Source organism: Ipomoea nil, unplaced genomic scaffold (genome assembly GCF_001879475.1).
Source record: "Ipomoea nil cultivar Tokyo-kokei standard unplaced genomic scaffold, Asagao_1.1 scaffold1769, whole genome shotgun sequence".
Lineage (NCBI taxonomy): Eukaryota > Viridiplantae > Streptophyta > Magnoliopsida > Solanales > Convolvulaceae > Ipomoea > Ipomoea nil.
The window spans coordinates 380,497-396,727 of NW_017618197.1; positions in this window are offsets into that span (position 1 = coordinate 380,497).

Sequence of the window (16,231 nt, forward strand, 5' to 3'; positions counted from 1 at the left end):
ACTTTATTTTCGTTCAGTGGCCTAATTGCATTTTCAGGTTAGGTTCAATGGCCAATTTGAACCTTATTCCTTTCTGTCAAATAGGCGTTAAGTTGGAGGGAAAACTTGTCATTTCCCATTTCATAGTTTTTTTTTTTTTTGTTTTTTTTTTTTAAAGATAAATGTTTTCTTTACAATCGTGTTTCCCAATTCTCGCTTCTCACAATCTCACAGGCCTCTCTTTTACACGGTTGCACCGCTTTCGTTAGGATTTTCAGGAACGTCCGGATCGCAATGGCGGATGAGGAGGTATGCTGAACAGATTGAAAGACAAAAGAATGGTGGATGTTCGCAGAGACGCCACTAGCCTGGCCGCGAACTGCCGCTTGTGTCTCTGTAGCAATCGTCATCACCGGGGGAATCCCGGCCACCGGTGGCTGAGCGTTAATCTGAGAGGCAGGGACGGACGTCAACCCCATTCCATCCCTACCACCTAGTTGAAAATCGGACGGTGCAATCACCGGAAATTGCTCCGGCAACGAGGAAACATAGATGAAATTCGAAAAAGAAGCATCGGCCATACCTGGTCTATTATTGTTACGATTAACCCACGCGACGCAAGTCATCCAGAAATTTCGCGACAATCTCTGTCGCCGATTCAGGGGGTTCCGGTCACTCACCTCCATTAGCGTCCATTAGTTTTCTTCTTAAAAAAAAAAAAAAAAAAAGGAACAAAAACAAAAACTCTGAAATGGAAAATGACAAGTTTACCCTCCAACTTAACGCCTATTTAACAGAAAATATAACAGAGGATCACGGGTGGTAACTTTTTAAAACTTAGAGGACGTTTCGTGGTCGTTTAAAAGTCGGATGACTACAGCTGGTATATGGCTAATACTCGGAGGACCATGGGAGGTATTAACTCTATTGAATAAATATTAAGAATAGACAGAGAGTGGAGAGGGAAGGCCAGGATCTTCTCATTCATCATCTAGAATTCTTATACAAAGGTGTCACTATATCCAAGGGTAATTATGAATACATTTAAGAGGTAGAAACTATATCACTTACAACTACTACCATATAGATCAATCGTTATGCTATGGACCCGTGTCCAGCATGCATGCTGGACACGGTAACGGTGCCGTTAGTGGCACCGTTCTCTTCCACTTTTTTTTTTAATATTTCAGATCACTTTGTTATAAGAGTATATGTTCATAATTTTATCACTATATGTTCATAATGTCAGAGCTCTGTGTTCATAATTGCATAATTGTACATTCATAATTGCATAAATGTACATTCATAATTCCGTAACTGTACATTCATAATTCAATAACTATAAATTCATAATTTTCAAAACTCTATGTTCACAATTTTAGAGCTCTATGTTCATAATTTTATCACTATATGTTCATATTATAAATTCATAATGTCAGAGCTCTGTGTTCATAATCCCATAACTGTACATTCATAATTCTATAACTGTACATTCATAATTGCATAACTGTACATTCATAATTCCATAACTGTACATTCATAATTCAATAAATGTAAATTCATAATTTTCGAAGTTCCATGTTCACAACTTTAGAGCTCTATGTTCATAATTTTATCACTATATGTTCATAATTGTAAGTTCATAATGTCAGAGCTCTGTGTTCATAATTTTATAACTGTACATTCATAATTCCATAACTGTACATTCATAATGGCACAAACGAATAACGCCGTTAACGGCGAGACAAAATCAATTTATTTATTTTTACTGGAATGACCCGTTTTCCCTGAAAACGACGTCGTTTTGGACTCGTGTCCACAATGAATTGTAGACACAGGTCCAGGGCATAATTTGCGCATATAGATAATAATATTCACAATAATCAAATTTATAACATTCTTTCCAAAGGTTGAACTCCAACCCTAAGGGCCCCCACATCTCGGTCCGACAGAGCATCTGGGATGATGTAAATCATGGTAACTCAACTGAACATGAACCACAGATGCTAGACATTTGCTTATTGCGCACAAGGAGCCTCCCTCACTTTGAGAGGTATCATATTTATAACATTATTATTAGTAAATGTTGTTCAGTTACTATAAAGAAATATTGATTATTCTATCATTGTTGCCATGTAATAATTATTAGAATTATTATAGTAATAACGACTATCGATTTTTGAACCGATGGATCAATGATTTGTACCGTTATTATCGTCATTAGCTTTTCATTTTGATAGTACGATTTGAAATCATAATTTTGAAACAATTTCATTTTTGATCCAAAACATATGTTTTAATAATGATAATATTTTGTAACATTTTATAGTTATTGCTATTAAATATCAATTGTTACGATTGAGAAAATTGATTGTTCTGTTATTAGTGTCACATAATTATTATTACAGTAATAACGATTATCGATATAAACTGAGGAATCAATATATCGTAACATTGTTATCATTATTGTTTTTGGTTTGTGATGCCCACTTTGATTGAGTATGAATATTTGATTTTATATTCATATTTTTAATGAGTTTGCTTTATGTATATAATTAGATTAAGTTCATAATATTATAATTTAAATTATGCAATTTAGTTTTGTGAGAATTTAATTTGTAAATATTAACATATTATATGATTTTGATATGATTAGAATTTACAATTTTAAGCTAATTTTTATAAAGTTTACTATATGCATTGAATAATTTTGTATTCAACCTACAAGTTAAAATTTTTCAATTATTGAAAAGTATAGTTATTATTATTCAAACTTTATAGTTTTAGGTTAATGTTATTATTTGAATATTTTCATGGCGCATTTTAAATTGGAGTTAATTACCGATTTGGTTACAGGCCCAAGGTGTGGTACAACCCAAGATACCGAGGAGGCTCATAGCCAACTTAAGGCTCGAGAGGCTCGGGGGGGGGGTGGGGGGGGGGGGTGGCTGTCTTTGACCAAGGACTCAGGGTTCAACCCCAAGCTAAGGGGTAGGGCTCAACCCAAGGCTTAAGTTTGACCCAAGGCTCATGGTTCAGGATCATTATTTCACCTTATTTCCGACCCATGCTTGGGTTGGGAATCAATCCTGGGACCATCTATTTGAAAGTTCATACTAGATATCATCAGACCACAAGGGAGATGGTGATTTAATCTCTTGACTATTGAAAAATTATCAATTTGGTCTTTGACTATATTTGTTATCCAATTAAGTCCTCCAACCTATGAAAACGTTAATCAATTTGGTCCTTTGTTCGGACAACCGTCTACCTGCAGTTAAATGTGAGGGTAGTTTCGGAATTTCCATTAGCCCTTCACCGTTTATACCTTGATAATAACGGAATAACTCTAAATTCCATTGGGCGGCGATGAAACGTGAGGCAGGGAGGTGGAAGAGAGTGAGTTTGTGGAGTTTTCTTGTCTGGAGCTGGTGGTGGAGGGGGTGAATAGTGCATTGGTGGTGGCCCGCGGCGGCGAGTGTTGCATATGAGGTGGTGGAGGGGGTGGGGATTGCATTGGTGGCGGCGGATGTTGCATCCTAGTCTCTATCACCATCGTGGGTCCCATTCCCATTCCTCCACCGCTAGCCGTCGCCGCCAGCTATGAGGAGGAAACAATCCCAGCGGCCTTCAGCGCCGACGGCAAGGGGTAGGACTGGACATTGAACTTGTCGGACATGTGCGGGGTCCGCCCCGCGTCAATCTTTCCGATAGGAATGAAGACGATGCCGACGGGTTGGCTGGAATAGCTAAGCTGGAGGGAGCTGTCATAGTGAGTGAACAGGTCGCGGTTGGGATTGGTGACAGAGACGTACTGGAAGAGGTGGGGAATCGCATGGCGTTGACTACTATCCTAGGTGACATGGGCTTGAAGACGAAGAATTAGACTGTGACGATGATGGCGGCGACAAAAAAAGCAAGAAAACGGTGGCGACTACACATGAAGATAAGTTGGTCCTGCCACGACGGCTAGACTTAGATCTATACGGATCAAACATGGAAATTAATCAAGAATTGATAGATGGATGCAGATTGCGGATTGCGGATTGCGGAGAGGAAAGTAAAGTTGCAGTGAGATACACACAGGAAGAAACGTAGGATGGGATGGGATCCCAGAGCCCAGACAGAGACACACGGATCACACCATTTCCCCTCCCTATTAAAATAATTATACGAAAACGTAAAATTTTTCAAATTCTGCAGCCAGCAAATCCCCTCCTAGACAAATCCAGTCAAAACATTTCCAGAAACATCCAATTCCACAACCTTCTCGAGCCCACTAGTAATTACGCGAAGCTTGGGAACCCTAGGCAGCCAGCGAATGAAATTCTGAAACTACCCTCACATTTAACGGCAGATAGACAGTTGTCCGAACAAAGGCAAATTATATTATGCACCGCGGTGCATAATCGATTATGCACTGCGCGTCTCTTTTTTTTAAATGAAAATAAACAGTGTTTGTTTCCGCCGTTTCGCATCCTTTTGCAAAAAGTAACTCTGTTATTCAGTGTCATTTTGTATACACTGCAGTTTCAGTTCAACACAACTACAGTTTCATTTCGATATAACTATAGTTTCATTCGATATTTATAGACTCAAATATGTGAAAATGTTATTTAATTTTATTTTATATACACTATAGTTTCATTAAAACACAACTACATGATCATTTTGATATAATTACAGTTTCATTGTACAATATACACTCAAATATGTGAAATGTTATTCAGTTTCATTTTATATACACTGCAGTTTCATTTCACTATAACTACAGTATCACTTTGATATAACTGCAGTGTCGGTTTAGATATACTATAGTGTCAGATGGTGTTTAATACACCAAACAAGCGGACTCCGTTAACTCTAACGGCGAGCCGTTTCTTTACTTAAAGAAACGGTGTCGTTTTTTACCGCGGTGCACATGCACCGCGGTCTATAATATAACGACTGCCGAACAAATGACCAAATTGGTTAACATTTTCATAATTTGAGGATTTAATTGGGTAACAAATATAGTCAAGGACCAAATCGATAATTGCACAATAGTCAAGGGACCAAATCGGTAATTAACTTTTTTAAATTGCTATTATTATGTTGTACAATTTATTTGACTATAGGCTTATTGAATTTTAGGGATGGAAATATGCCCCCGTTGGGAATCCTCGTCCCTGATGGGGACGGGAAAAAATTTGGGGGATTGTAGATCGCGGACAGGGATGGAGAATTTGTGAAATACTCCGGCGGCAACGGGGATACTCCTTCCCGCCCCGCCTCTTCCCCGACTATTCTGAATTCTGTTGCTTCATTTATCACAGTTTTAGCAGCCAGCTTATTAAAACATTTAAATTTATTGCTATGATTCTGAAAAAGTGCTCTTACGAAGTAGAGGAAATTTTTACTTTTTTAAAAGAAATAAAAATTAACAAAATAAAATACAAAATATGCTTTGTTTTCATATTTCTTCAATTTACAATGCATAAAATTGTAAAATAATTTGACAAATGAAACAATTAGAGATTTTTTTTTAAAAAAAAATAAATATTAAATTAATGAATGAAAAATAGAGAATATTTTTATTTATCAACTAGCAAAGAATACAATTAGAAATCGGAGATGGGGATTCCCCGTCTCCGCCAAATTCTCGGCGAGGACGGGATCGGGATAGCGGGGATGGGGGTATACTCCCCGCCCCGTTGCCATCCCTAATGAATTTTATGCATAATTGTTCACTAGCATAACATTATGTTTATTAGTTATGTGAATTTATTTTACGCCTTTAAAATGCAGGGTCGTTCCAATAAAAATTGGGGCCCTATGCAATATCTTAATTTGAGACCTTTTTTTCAAGTAATTTTGATATATAAATAATAGTTGTTCAAAAAATTTGTATTAAAATATAAATATTGTATAAAAAAATACATCTAAAATTTCATTTAAAAAGTGATATGTGCCGTGCACATTTAGACGCAAAATCATCCACCAACCTTTTGATATCAACTTCTTCCAAAAACTCATTTTCAATGGAGATTAAAGCTATTCCATTGAGTCTCTCTGGCAACACACTCAATCATAATTAAGATTTCAACAATTTCAATTTTCAAAAACTCCTTTCTACAGAGGCAACAGTTATAGGGATAGTCAATAATATTCGATATGAAATAGTAGCATTTGGAAAACAACACATATGTTTCAATGACTTCAATATACTCACGGTCTCTATCTTTTCTTTCAATAAAATCTCTCTAAGCAATTTTAGCTCAATATACAATTCATTTTCATCAATATCACCACACTGTTCATCTCTCTTAAGAGCTGCTAATTGATGTTTGAGAATCGAATTAAAAAATAAAAATAATGGTAATTGCTAATTAGCATAAGGTCCCGGTCGAAGATGCTTAGTTGTTATTTGAGATTTTGAATTGAGAATTGTCATTCTTAATTAACAAGGGTACTTGTCAAATGAGATTTAGGAATTGGGAATCGCCAAAAGTAGGAAACGGAATCAAAGGATTAGGATTTTTTTTTTTTTTTAGATTTTTAAAGCAATTGCCAATTGGGCTCAATTTCACTTTATCACAAATTGGTTCAATCTTCTTGCACTTAGTCTAAATCATATATACTATATATACATATAATTTTTTTTTTTTAATATGGGGCCCCCAATTGTGCGGTCGCACATGTTAAATATGCTCAGAACCGGCCATGTTAAAATGCATAAGTTAGGAATTATAATAATTTCTGGCTAGTTTAGTTGAACTTTATGTATAAATTTTTATACGGTAATGCATTATGTTTAAGAACCTTTAGACTGTCTAGATTGTTCACTTTAGATTAAAAGTCTTTCCATAAGTGAACTATTTAGATTTGAAAAGATTACCCGTCAATTATGCCTTTAATGTGACTTTGTGAGAAAATATGAACCAGGAAAAAGTTTCTCGGGAAGTGTCCAATGTGCTACCACAGTTCCCATGAAACATTACTCTGTCTAAGGAGTTGGTTCTTAATGAGGCTTTGTCCCAACCAACTCTCCTGGGAATATACTTGGAATTGTTTATCACATTGTTGCATAATTATTTTTAGGATATAAAGTTGATGCCTAAAATATCAAGATAATCGTCTAGTGATCATATAATTTTGATTAATTAAGGAGTAGCCACAACATCTTTAACTAATTGAAATTTTTTGAGATCACATACAGTTATAGACATATCGATTGTCATATAATGAAATTTAGCCCACTGATAATTTTGTTATATTTGTATGATTAATTAGGATAAAACACAAAAATATGGTCATAATTTAGCTCACAGAAAATTATGTACTGAAATATAGTTTTGGTGAGTTTTATCATTACAAATAGGAAAGTCACTTTATTTGCGCATGGTTATAATGTAAATAAATTGTCGTCTTCTATCATAAAATTGCAATATATATATATATATATATATATATATATATATATATATATATATAGGGTGCAGATCCCATGAGACCCCTATATTAAATGAGTTTATGAGATCTCATCCCATCCGTTTATACATTTGTAATAGATGGATGAGATTGAATGACAAATATAGTGTAAATAAGGAGATATTTTAATTAGGAGGGTTAAAAAGTAATTGTATTAATGTGTTAATTTTGGTTAGAAATAGATTGGAATCTTTGACATAATGGCAGACCTTAAATATAATGGAAATTAAGTAATAATCAAGTCTGGTTAGTAGCTGTAAGATTCCTACCGTGAAGAGGAGGTGGTGAAATGCCATAAATTGCAGAGGTTGAAGATGGCGACCACTACCACTGGTATGACAAATGCTGAGTTGTTTTTTGAATTCATTTTGATACGGCAGTTTGTGCACCGATGTACGATGGCGTGTGCGTAGATGTGTTTTGTTGAATATTGTCTTGCAAATAAAATGATAGAGGAACACGAAGCATTTGGGATTTTTTGTTTTTGTTTTTCAGTAAAAAGTTGAATGCACAAACATGTTGGTAATTGGTGGACGGGTGGTATGTGCGTTTTATAATTCGGCGTGTGCATGATGTGAAATACGGGGGTTTTTACGTGGTTTGACATTCATTGTGAAGCTGTAATTATAATTGTAATGGGTGTGCGTGGACTACACTTGTTTGTTCAATTAGAATGAATTAGACGGTATGGGTATTATTTGGATGGTGTGTTATGGAACGTAGTATTTGTTCATTTTGGTATGTGCGTTTCTTAACGTCGGCGTGCACATGACATGCACTAGGGGGGTTTGGGTTTGGTGCGACATCCATCTTGTATTCAAACTTATTATTATAAGGGGTATGCGTGGAATGAAATTGTGTGTTCAATTTGATTGAATTAGACGGTATGACTATTATTTGAATGGTGCGATATTGAATGTAGTTTTTGTTCGTTTCGGTATGTGCGTTTGTTGACGTCGGTGTGTGCATGATGTGCATAGACTACTAGGTCCTATTACTTTGAACACGCACAGACCAGAATAGCACGCACAAACATCATCCCACAGTGAGATGCACACGTCAACCGTCAACAACGCACAAACCAGAGACAACACATCCCCCAAATAAATATTTTTGCATTTCGCGAGTTAAAAAAAGATAAACATTGGATCCTTGAGATAAAATGAATCTGGAAATACGATTAAAACTCATGCTCACTCTAAGTAACAAAGATCCCTAATAAAACTCAAAAACATAAACATTATTATACCATCGACATACCAAAAACACTCGGTACAGTACAATACACAAACTGATGGGCTGCTACGCACAGACCATAAAACCAGTAAAATGCACACGCTAAGTAAAAAAACCTCATAACCAAACACAAAAACAGATACATTATACTACTAACGTCACGCCAAAATCACTCGTTCAAGAACAACGCACAAACTGAAGTCTGTATTCTTATGAAAATACAATCAAACCTGTAAAACATATAAATACCATAAGCAAACAACAAATCGCAAAACGAATGAAGTTGTATGTTAGCTTATCTTTTCCCACTGATGAGCATTATTGGATTCAGTTCAACAATAGCTTGATCTTGAGAAAGGATAGAAATCTGGTGTTCTGGAAGGCTGACCATCAATGTTCTTCACAATCTATCCCCAGGTGAAGGCATCACCATAATCAATCTCTTGCCAACTGCATTTCCCACATGATAACTCACATGGACTGGCCTCTTGTCCTCCCTAAACATGGCAGAGTACATTTTTTTTTAAAAAAAAAAAAAAAACCAAAACACCAAAACCCCCATGACCAGAAAAAAAAAATACCAGTACAAAACACCAAAAAAAAAAAAAAAAAAAAAAACCTTAACGCAAAACCCTACCCACTCTACAGCCCAACCCCCTATCCCACCACTGCAACACCCAAAACCAACCGCCTAATGCCCCCATTCCAACCCCGGCCCCCCGACCGGGAAAAGACACACCTCAACCCTCACGCCGGACACCCCCGCCGAAAATAACAAATGCGATTAAAAAAAAAAAGATTCCGGCCGAAACACCGCCACAACCCCCTCCCATCAACAACCCACAAAAACTCCATGCAAAAAAACCCCCACACCGGAAACACTAACCCATCCCCGGAAACGCAGCCTTAATAATAAACATACAAAAAAAAAAAAAAAAAAAAAAAAAAAAAAAAAAAACCTAAACACACAAAACCGACGAGAACAAGGATTTACCTCGAGAAGAATTCGAATCACCTCCCTTTCGCTGATTAGAACCCCTTCAAGAAGAACCAGCCATATTAACCACCAGCCGACGCGGAAACCACCACACCGACGACGACGAGACCGGCAAACCGGAAAGTAGGAAACCCTAGCTTCGCCGAGAGGAGAATCAGAACGGACAGGAATTGAAGAGTCATGGAGAGAGAATGCTCACGTCGCTGAGAGGTGTTCTGATAGGAAATAAACTGAAAAGACACGCAAGAAAGAAAAGAAATAATAACAAGAGATTTGAGTCTTCCAAAACAATAACCAAAATGAGCGGACGAATTAAATGGCAAGTAATAATAGCAATGAGAAAAATACCAAAACACCCCTAATTACATATTAATTTCAGCAAAACGTGTGCACAAATAAAATAGATCTACACCATTAAAAACTACAAATAAACGGTCAAGATGTCGTCTCACCATTTCATTTTAATAGGGGTCTCATTGGATTCAATATCTATATATATATATATATATGTGTGTGTGTGTGTGTGTGTGTGTGTGTGTGTGTGTGTGTGTGTGTGTGTGTGTGTGTGTGTGTGTGTACATATTCAAAGAATATTTTTCTATGTACATTTTGTGGTACTAGTCTAGTTTCTTTTATGTGTATTTATTATGCATAAAAAAGTATATTAATAGCTTCGTACATTAATATTCTTTTGTGTACAAAAATCAAGTGATCAATACAATTTGATAATTGAAATTATTAAGATATTTTGATCACTTTGTGACTAATTACATAAAGTATAATAAAATCTACCCACAAGAATTTTATTATATTAATGTAAATAGTCAAGATAAATTAAAATATCGAATCATATTTCTTAATTTACCCATAAGGATTATGAAAATGAACATGCATGGTTTGATATTTTATCATAAAGTTGTAGATGAATCTAATTGAATAAAACTTTAGTCCACATGCAAGTTTTATGTCACTAGATTCTTCTATCACTTTGATAATAATTTTATCGTAAAATTTTAGTCGAGTCTAATTGAACAAAACTTTAGTCCACATGCAAGTTTTGTGTCACTAGATTCTTCTATTTGATTCTCATAAAGTCTCAATTGAGTCTAATTGAACAAATCTTTAGCCTACATGCAAGTTTTATGTTACTAGATTCTTCTATTTAAATTGATGATAAAGATAAAATCTTATCATACCATTTTTAGAATTTATAACTTTAAGGCCAGTTATAATTCTATATATGTCGCATGGATTGCATTGGCAACACATGTATTTTGTTAATCTCCAAAATTTTAGTAACTTGAAATTTTTACTGTATGTGGCTTACTTGATTTTTCAGCCCAACCACAGTAGAGCTTTTGAATTTTGGACATGACATAATTTTAGATCCTTATATTGGAAGTGTACATATCTAGCCGAACTTCAACTAAAGCAATTTAATTTGTTTAAGTAGTTGGAAATTGTTTCTGTTACATGTACATATTTAGCATGTCCAACTATGGTGGGAAATTATAATCGTTGTTAAATTAGTTGGACTTGAGGATCTTTAGTGTGCATATCATTTATGCTCAAGTATTAGGGGAGTAATGGTTTGATCAATGGGAGTGATCATTTGGAAAGATCAATGAGATGCCCCACTTTGATCAAAATTGTTACACTATAATGATAGGACACCATATCTTGTTATTATAAGAATTAGTTCCATTTTTGGTCCAAGATTTATAGGGGGCAATTCACTTTTAGTCCTTTTTTATTAAAACATCCACATTTGGTCCTAGTATTATTGTTGTATGACCATTTTTTATCATCCCTCAACAAAAATGTTGAAATTTCGTTAAATACAAAGCCGTTTCGGATCGTTTTTATACAAAGTGAGTTGACCTTGCTATATTTTTATGTTTATTTATTTGAAAAAATTCGTAAATGAGACCAAAATGCATTTGTGTTTAACGATATTTCAACGATTTTGTTGATAGAGGACCAAAAATGGTCATGCCACAATAATACTAGGACCAAATATGGATGTTTTAATAAAAAAGGACTAAAAGTAGTGGATTGCCACCTATAAATCTAGGACCAGAAATGGAATTAACTCTTATTATAAATTCAATTATTCACATGATTGAATTACAAGTTATGTAACATATATATGAAAATGTTGTAACAACATTAAGATGTTTATTATAATAAAGACATTGAGTTATATATGGTGAACTATCCTGAGTTTGATTCTTTAGCATTATTGGAGTCTTTAGTCTCATCAGATTGATCCTGGGTTATTAAGATTTGAAATGACTCAAGATTCAAGATTTAGATACATAAAGCAAGCGAAGACTCATGATGTTAGTTCATATGGACGAATCTTGATGATCTTTGGATATGTTGACATCATATGTGATGTTTCATAAAATCTATCAATCAAATCCTCGTTAGTGCTCTCTATCATTAAAGTTGGGCTTTATTTTCTATTTTGAAGAATGTTTATAAGGTGTATGTTTAATGTTCCATTTGTGGCTTAGACTTATGGATTTGTCATTTAAGGCATTGGAATATGGACTACTCAATTGAGGCAAATTATGTCCTGGACCCGTGTCCACAATGAATTGTGGACGTGGGCCCAAAACGACGTCGTTTAAAAAAAAAAAAAAAACGCGTCATTTAGTTTTAAAAAAAAAAAAAAAATCGCGCGTGTTTTGCCGTTAACGGCATTTTTTTTTTTTTTTTTTTGGATTATGAATGTACAGTTATGCCGTTATGGATGTACAGTTATACAATTATGAAATTATGAACACAGAGCTCTAACATTATGAACTTACAATTATGAACATATAGTGATAAAATTATGACCATGGAGCTTTAAAATTGTGAATATAGAGCTTCGAAGATTATGAATGTACAGTTATGGAGTTATGAATGTACAGTTATAGAGTTATGAATCTACAGTTATGGAGTTATGAATCTACAGTTATGAGATTATGAATCTACAGTTATGAAATTATGAATGTACAGTTATTGATCGAATTATGAACAAAGAGCTCTGACATTATGAACTTACAATTATGAACATATAGTGATAAAATTATGAACATAGAGCTCTAAAATTGTGAACATAGAGCTTCGAAAATTATGAATGTACAATTATGGAGTTATGAATGTACAGTTATGGAGTTATGAATATACAGTTATGGAGTTATGAATGTACAGTTATAGAGTTATGAACGTACAGTTATGGAGTTATGAATGTACAGTTATTAACATATAGTAATAAAATTATGAACATATACTCCTATAACAAAGCGGTCTGAAATTTAAAAAAAAAAAAAAAAAGGAGATAACAGTGCCTAACGGCACTGTTACCCGTGTCTAGCATGCATGCTGGACACGGGTCCAACGCATAACGATTGCTCAATTGATGTCTTTGGCTAAGATTAATGAGAATGAGAGTGGTAGATGTGTCAACTCTGAAAACTTAGTCATCATAGATAGTATTAAAGATAAAGAGTTAGTTAGGTAATATATTAGCATTTTGCTAATAATTTCGAATCCCTACTTAAGGCATTCTTATAAGAATTTTAGGGATCATACAGGGTACATGGAACTTATTATCTGACTATGTTGTACATACATTCATGTTGTCACTTCTATGTAATATGGATGATTTCTCCAATGATTATGCACATATTTATTTGAGAAACATCCTTAAGGTTGGACCAAGAATAAACGTAGGGTTTATTCGTAAAGGACCTAAGTTAGGAATCAAAATGCATGTGATGCATAGATGGTATTAGTCACACTTTAATTTAGAGGACATACCACTATGATTTATGTTTTTGAGCTTCAATAAAGGTTGTAAGTTTGCACCAAATGAAAAATTTTAACATTTTTCATTAGTGTTGTACAAATCAAGTGGTGTAAGTTTGTAAGTTTGTACATTTTCCATTTCCGAAATTGGTTCACTTTCTTGGTTTTCAGCTATTCCTTCTTGTATTGAGAATTTGATTTAATAAAGTTCATATTTTCCCTTCAAAAATAAAAAATAAAAAATCAAGTGGTGTAAGTTTATTAGGCCAAATTTAGTCATTGTGACAATAATTAGTTTTTGTTAACTAATTATAATAAAGAATGAATATAAAGTTTATTCATTAAGTTTTGTTACCACATAAATTACGTAGAAAAAAAGTTACATTGTGGTCATAGTGGATACTACTCACATTAAGAGGAACTATCTTTATGGTTATGTTCATTTTTTCTATTTCGTTAAGTTCATACTTGCACCAAGTGGGATGTAACAATATTTTCCTTTTGTGTGTGTGTGTGTGTGTTTTTTTTTTTTTTTTAATTTTTTGAGTTTTCATAACTACTTTCTCAACCTACTAAAGCACAAAGAGTCAATACCGCCCCCACTGAAACTCGAACTCATGACTTCCCATATGAGAAAGTCACTTTGTGCCATTAAACCACAAGGTCATTGGCTAATGTGGTGCAAGTTTAATTGGGCACTTTATGGAGGTATCAACTATGGCTGAAGCCTGGAGGTATGCTTGATCCTATAGCTTCCGCTATGAGAGTATGAGGTTAGATTATTACAAGTATTATGATTGTATATTGATTCTAACATAGCATACTTTTGTAAATGTGTTTGACTTTTCCTACACTCCCATTAAATGAAGAATGCCTTACAAATGTTTCTTGTGCGACATTTGATCCTATCTATTAAATTATTTAGTTATCGTGATTTAAATTATTTCAAATGCTCTATTGAGTCTGATGTGGAGATTCTTAAAATTGAGAATTCAACATTTTGGGGAAGAATGTCTTGCAAATGATAACAGCTAATGTTAAGAAATAAATATTTTGTGGCTAAAATTCATGAAGAAAGCTTCCTTCTCCACATTGCATGCCCTCTTGCATCTCTCACCGCAATAGGAGCCTTTCCTCCTACATGCCGTAATTGTCGCATTTCTTTATTGTATAAATAGGATAAATGTTTTACTTTGTAATGCACCTCAATTCAGAATTCATTCTTCTTTCCTCTTTTTGTGCTTTCCCACGTGTATATATATATATATATATATATATATATATATATATATATAATTCTTGTATTCTCTTTCTTAAGAGATTATTATATATATTTTATTCTATTTATTTGTCATTTAATATAATTTTCTTCATTTATATTATTTTCCCTATTATTTAACTTCTATAATTCTCAATTTTCGATTCTTCGCTTCCGCATTATTCCGCTATATTCCTAACAAGTGGTATCAGAGCCGTTTTTTTGAGAATTATTTTCAAAGATGTCAACTGTTACTAAGTTCGATATCGAGAAGTTCGACGGGAAAATTAACTTTTCTATCTGGAAGGTTCAGATGGAAGCCGTTCTAACCCAGAACGGTTTGAAGAAAGCGCTAGCTAGGAAGAAGAAGAAACCGGCTACAATGACAGATGTAGATTGGGAAGATCTGGATGACAAGGCACGTTCAACCATTCTTTTGTGCCTGTCTAAAGAGGTTCTACGTGAGGTGTTAAGTGAGACGACTGCGTCAGATTTATGGTCCAAGCTGGATACGCTTTACATGGCCAAAACTCTGGCGAACACGCTACGCCTGAAGGAGCGTCTGTACACAATCCGTATGACGGAAGGTACTTCTATTAAATCTCACTTGGATGAATTCAATTCTATTTTATTGGACTTGGAAAATATTGATGTTATAATTGAAGATGAGGATCGCGCTGTTTTATTGCTTGTCTCTCTCCCTAGATCATACACGCATTTCAAAGAAATTATGCTGTATGGTAATAGTAGTGATACCCTTACTTTCGACAGTGTTAAGTCAAACCTATTGTCCAAAGAAAAGTTTGACTTTGAAATTAAGTCCGAGGACAAAGGTGAAGGCTTGACTGTAAGGGGTCGTTCACTTGAATCAGGGAGTAGCAATAAAAATTCTAGATCCAAGTCCAAAGGATATAAGTCCAACAAATCCTGTAAGTACTGCAAGAAGCATGGTCATGATGTGACTGAATGCTTCAAGTTGAAAAACAAGAAAGAGAGAGAAAAGAAGTCCGCTGAAGCTAGTGTTGTTGAAAGTGATTCAGATGGTGATGTGTTGTTGTCTGTTAGCTCCGGTGAGAAACGGAGTGAAACCGAGTGGATTTTGGACTCTGGTTGTACATTCCACATGTGTCCCCACAAAGATTGGTTCATTTCTCTGGAACCGGTTGATGGTGGAGTTGTCTTGCTGGGTAATGATACCCAATGCAAGGTTAGTGGAATTGGAAGTGTTCAGATTAAAACTCATGATAACGTTGTCAGGACTCTTACCAATGTTCGGTATATTCCTGATTTGAAACGCAATCTGATATCATTGGGCACCTTAGAATCTCTGGGGTGCAAGTACACAGGTGAAGGTGGAGTTTTGGAGGTCATAAAAGGCTCTCTTATTCTCATGAAAGCTTCCCGTTCTGGAAGCTTGTATGTCTTGCATGGCAGTACTGTGATAGGTTCAGTAGCGGTATCCTCATCGATGTCTGATGCGGATCTCACTC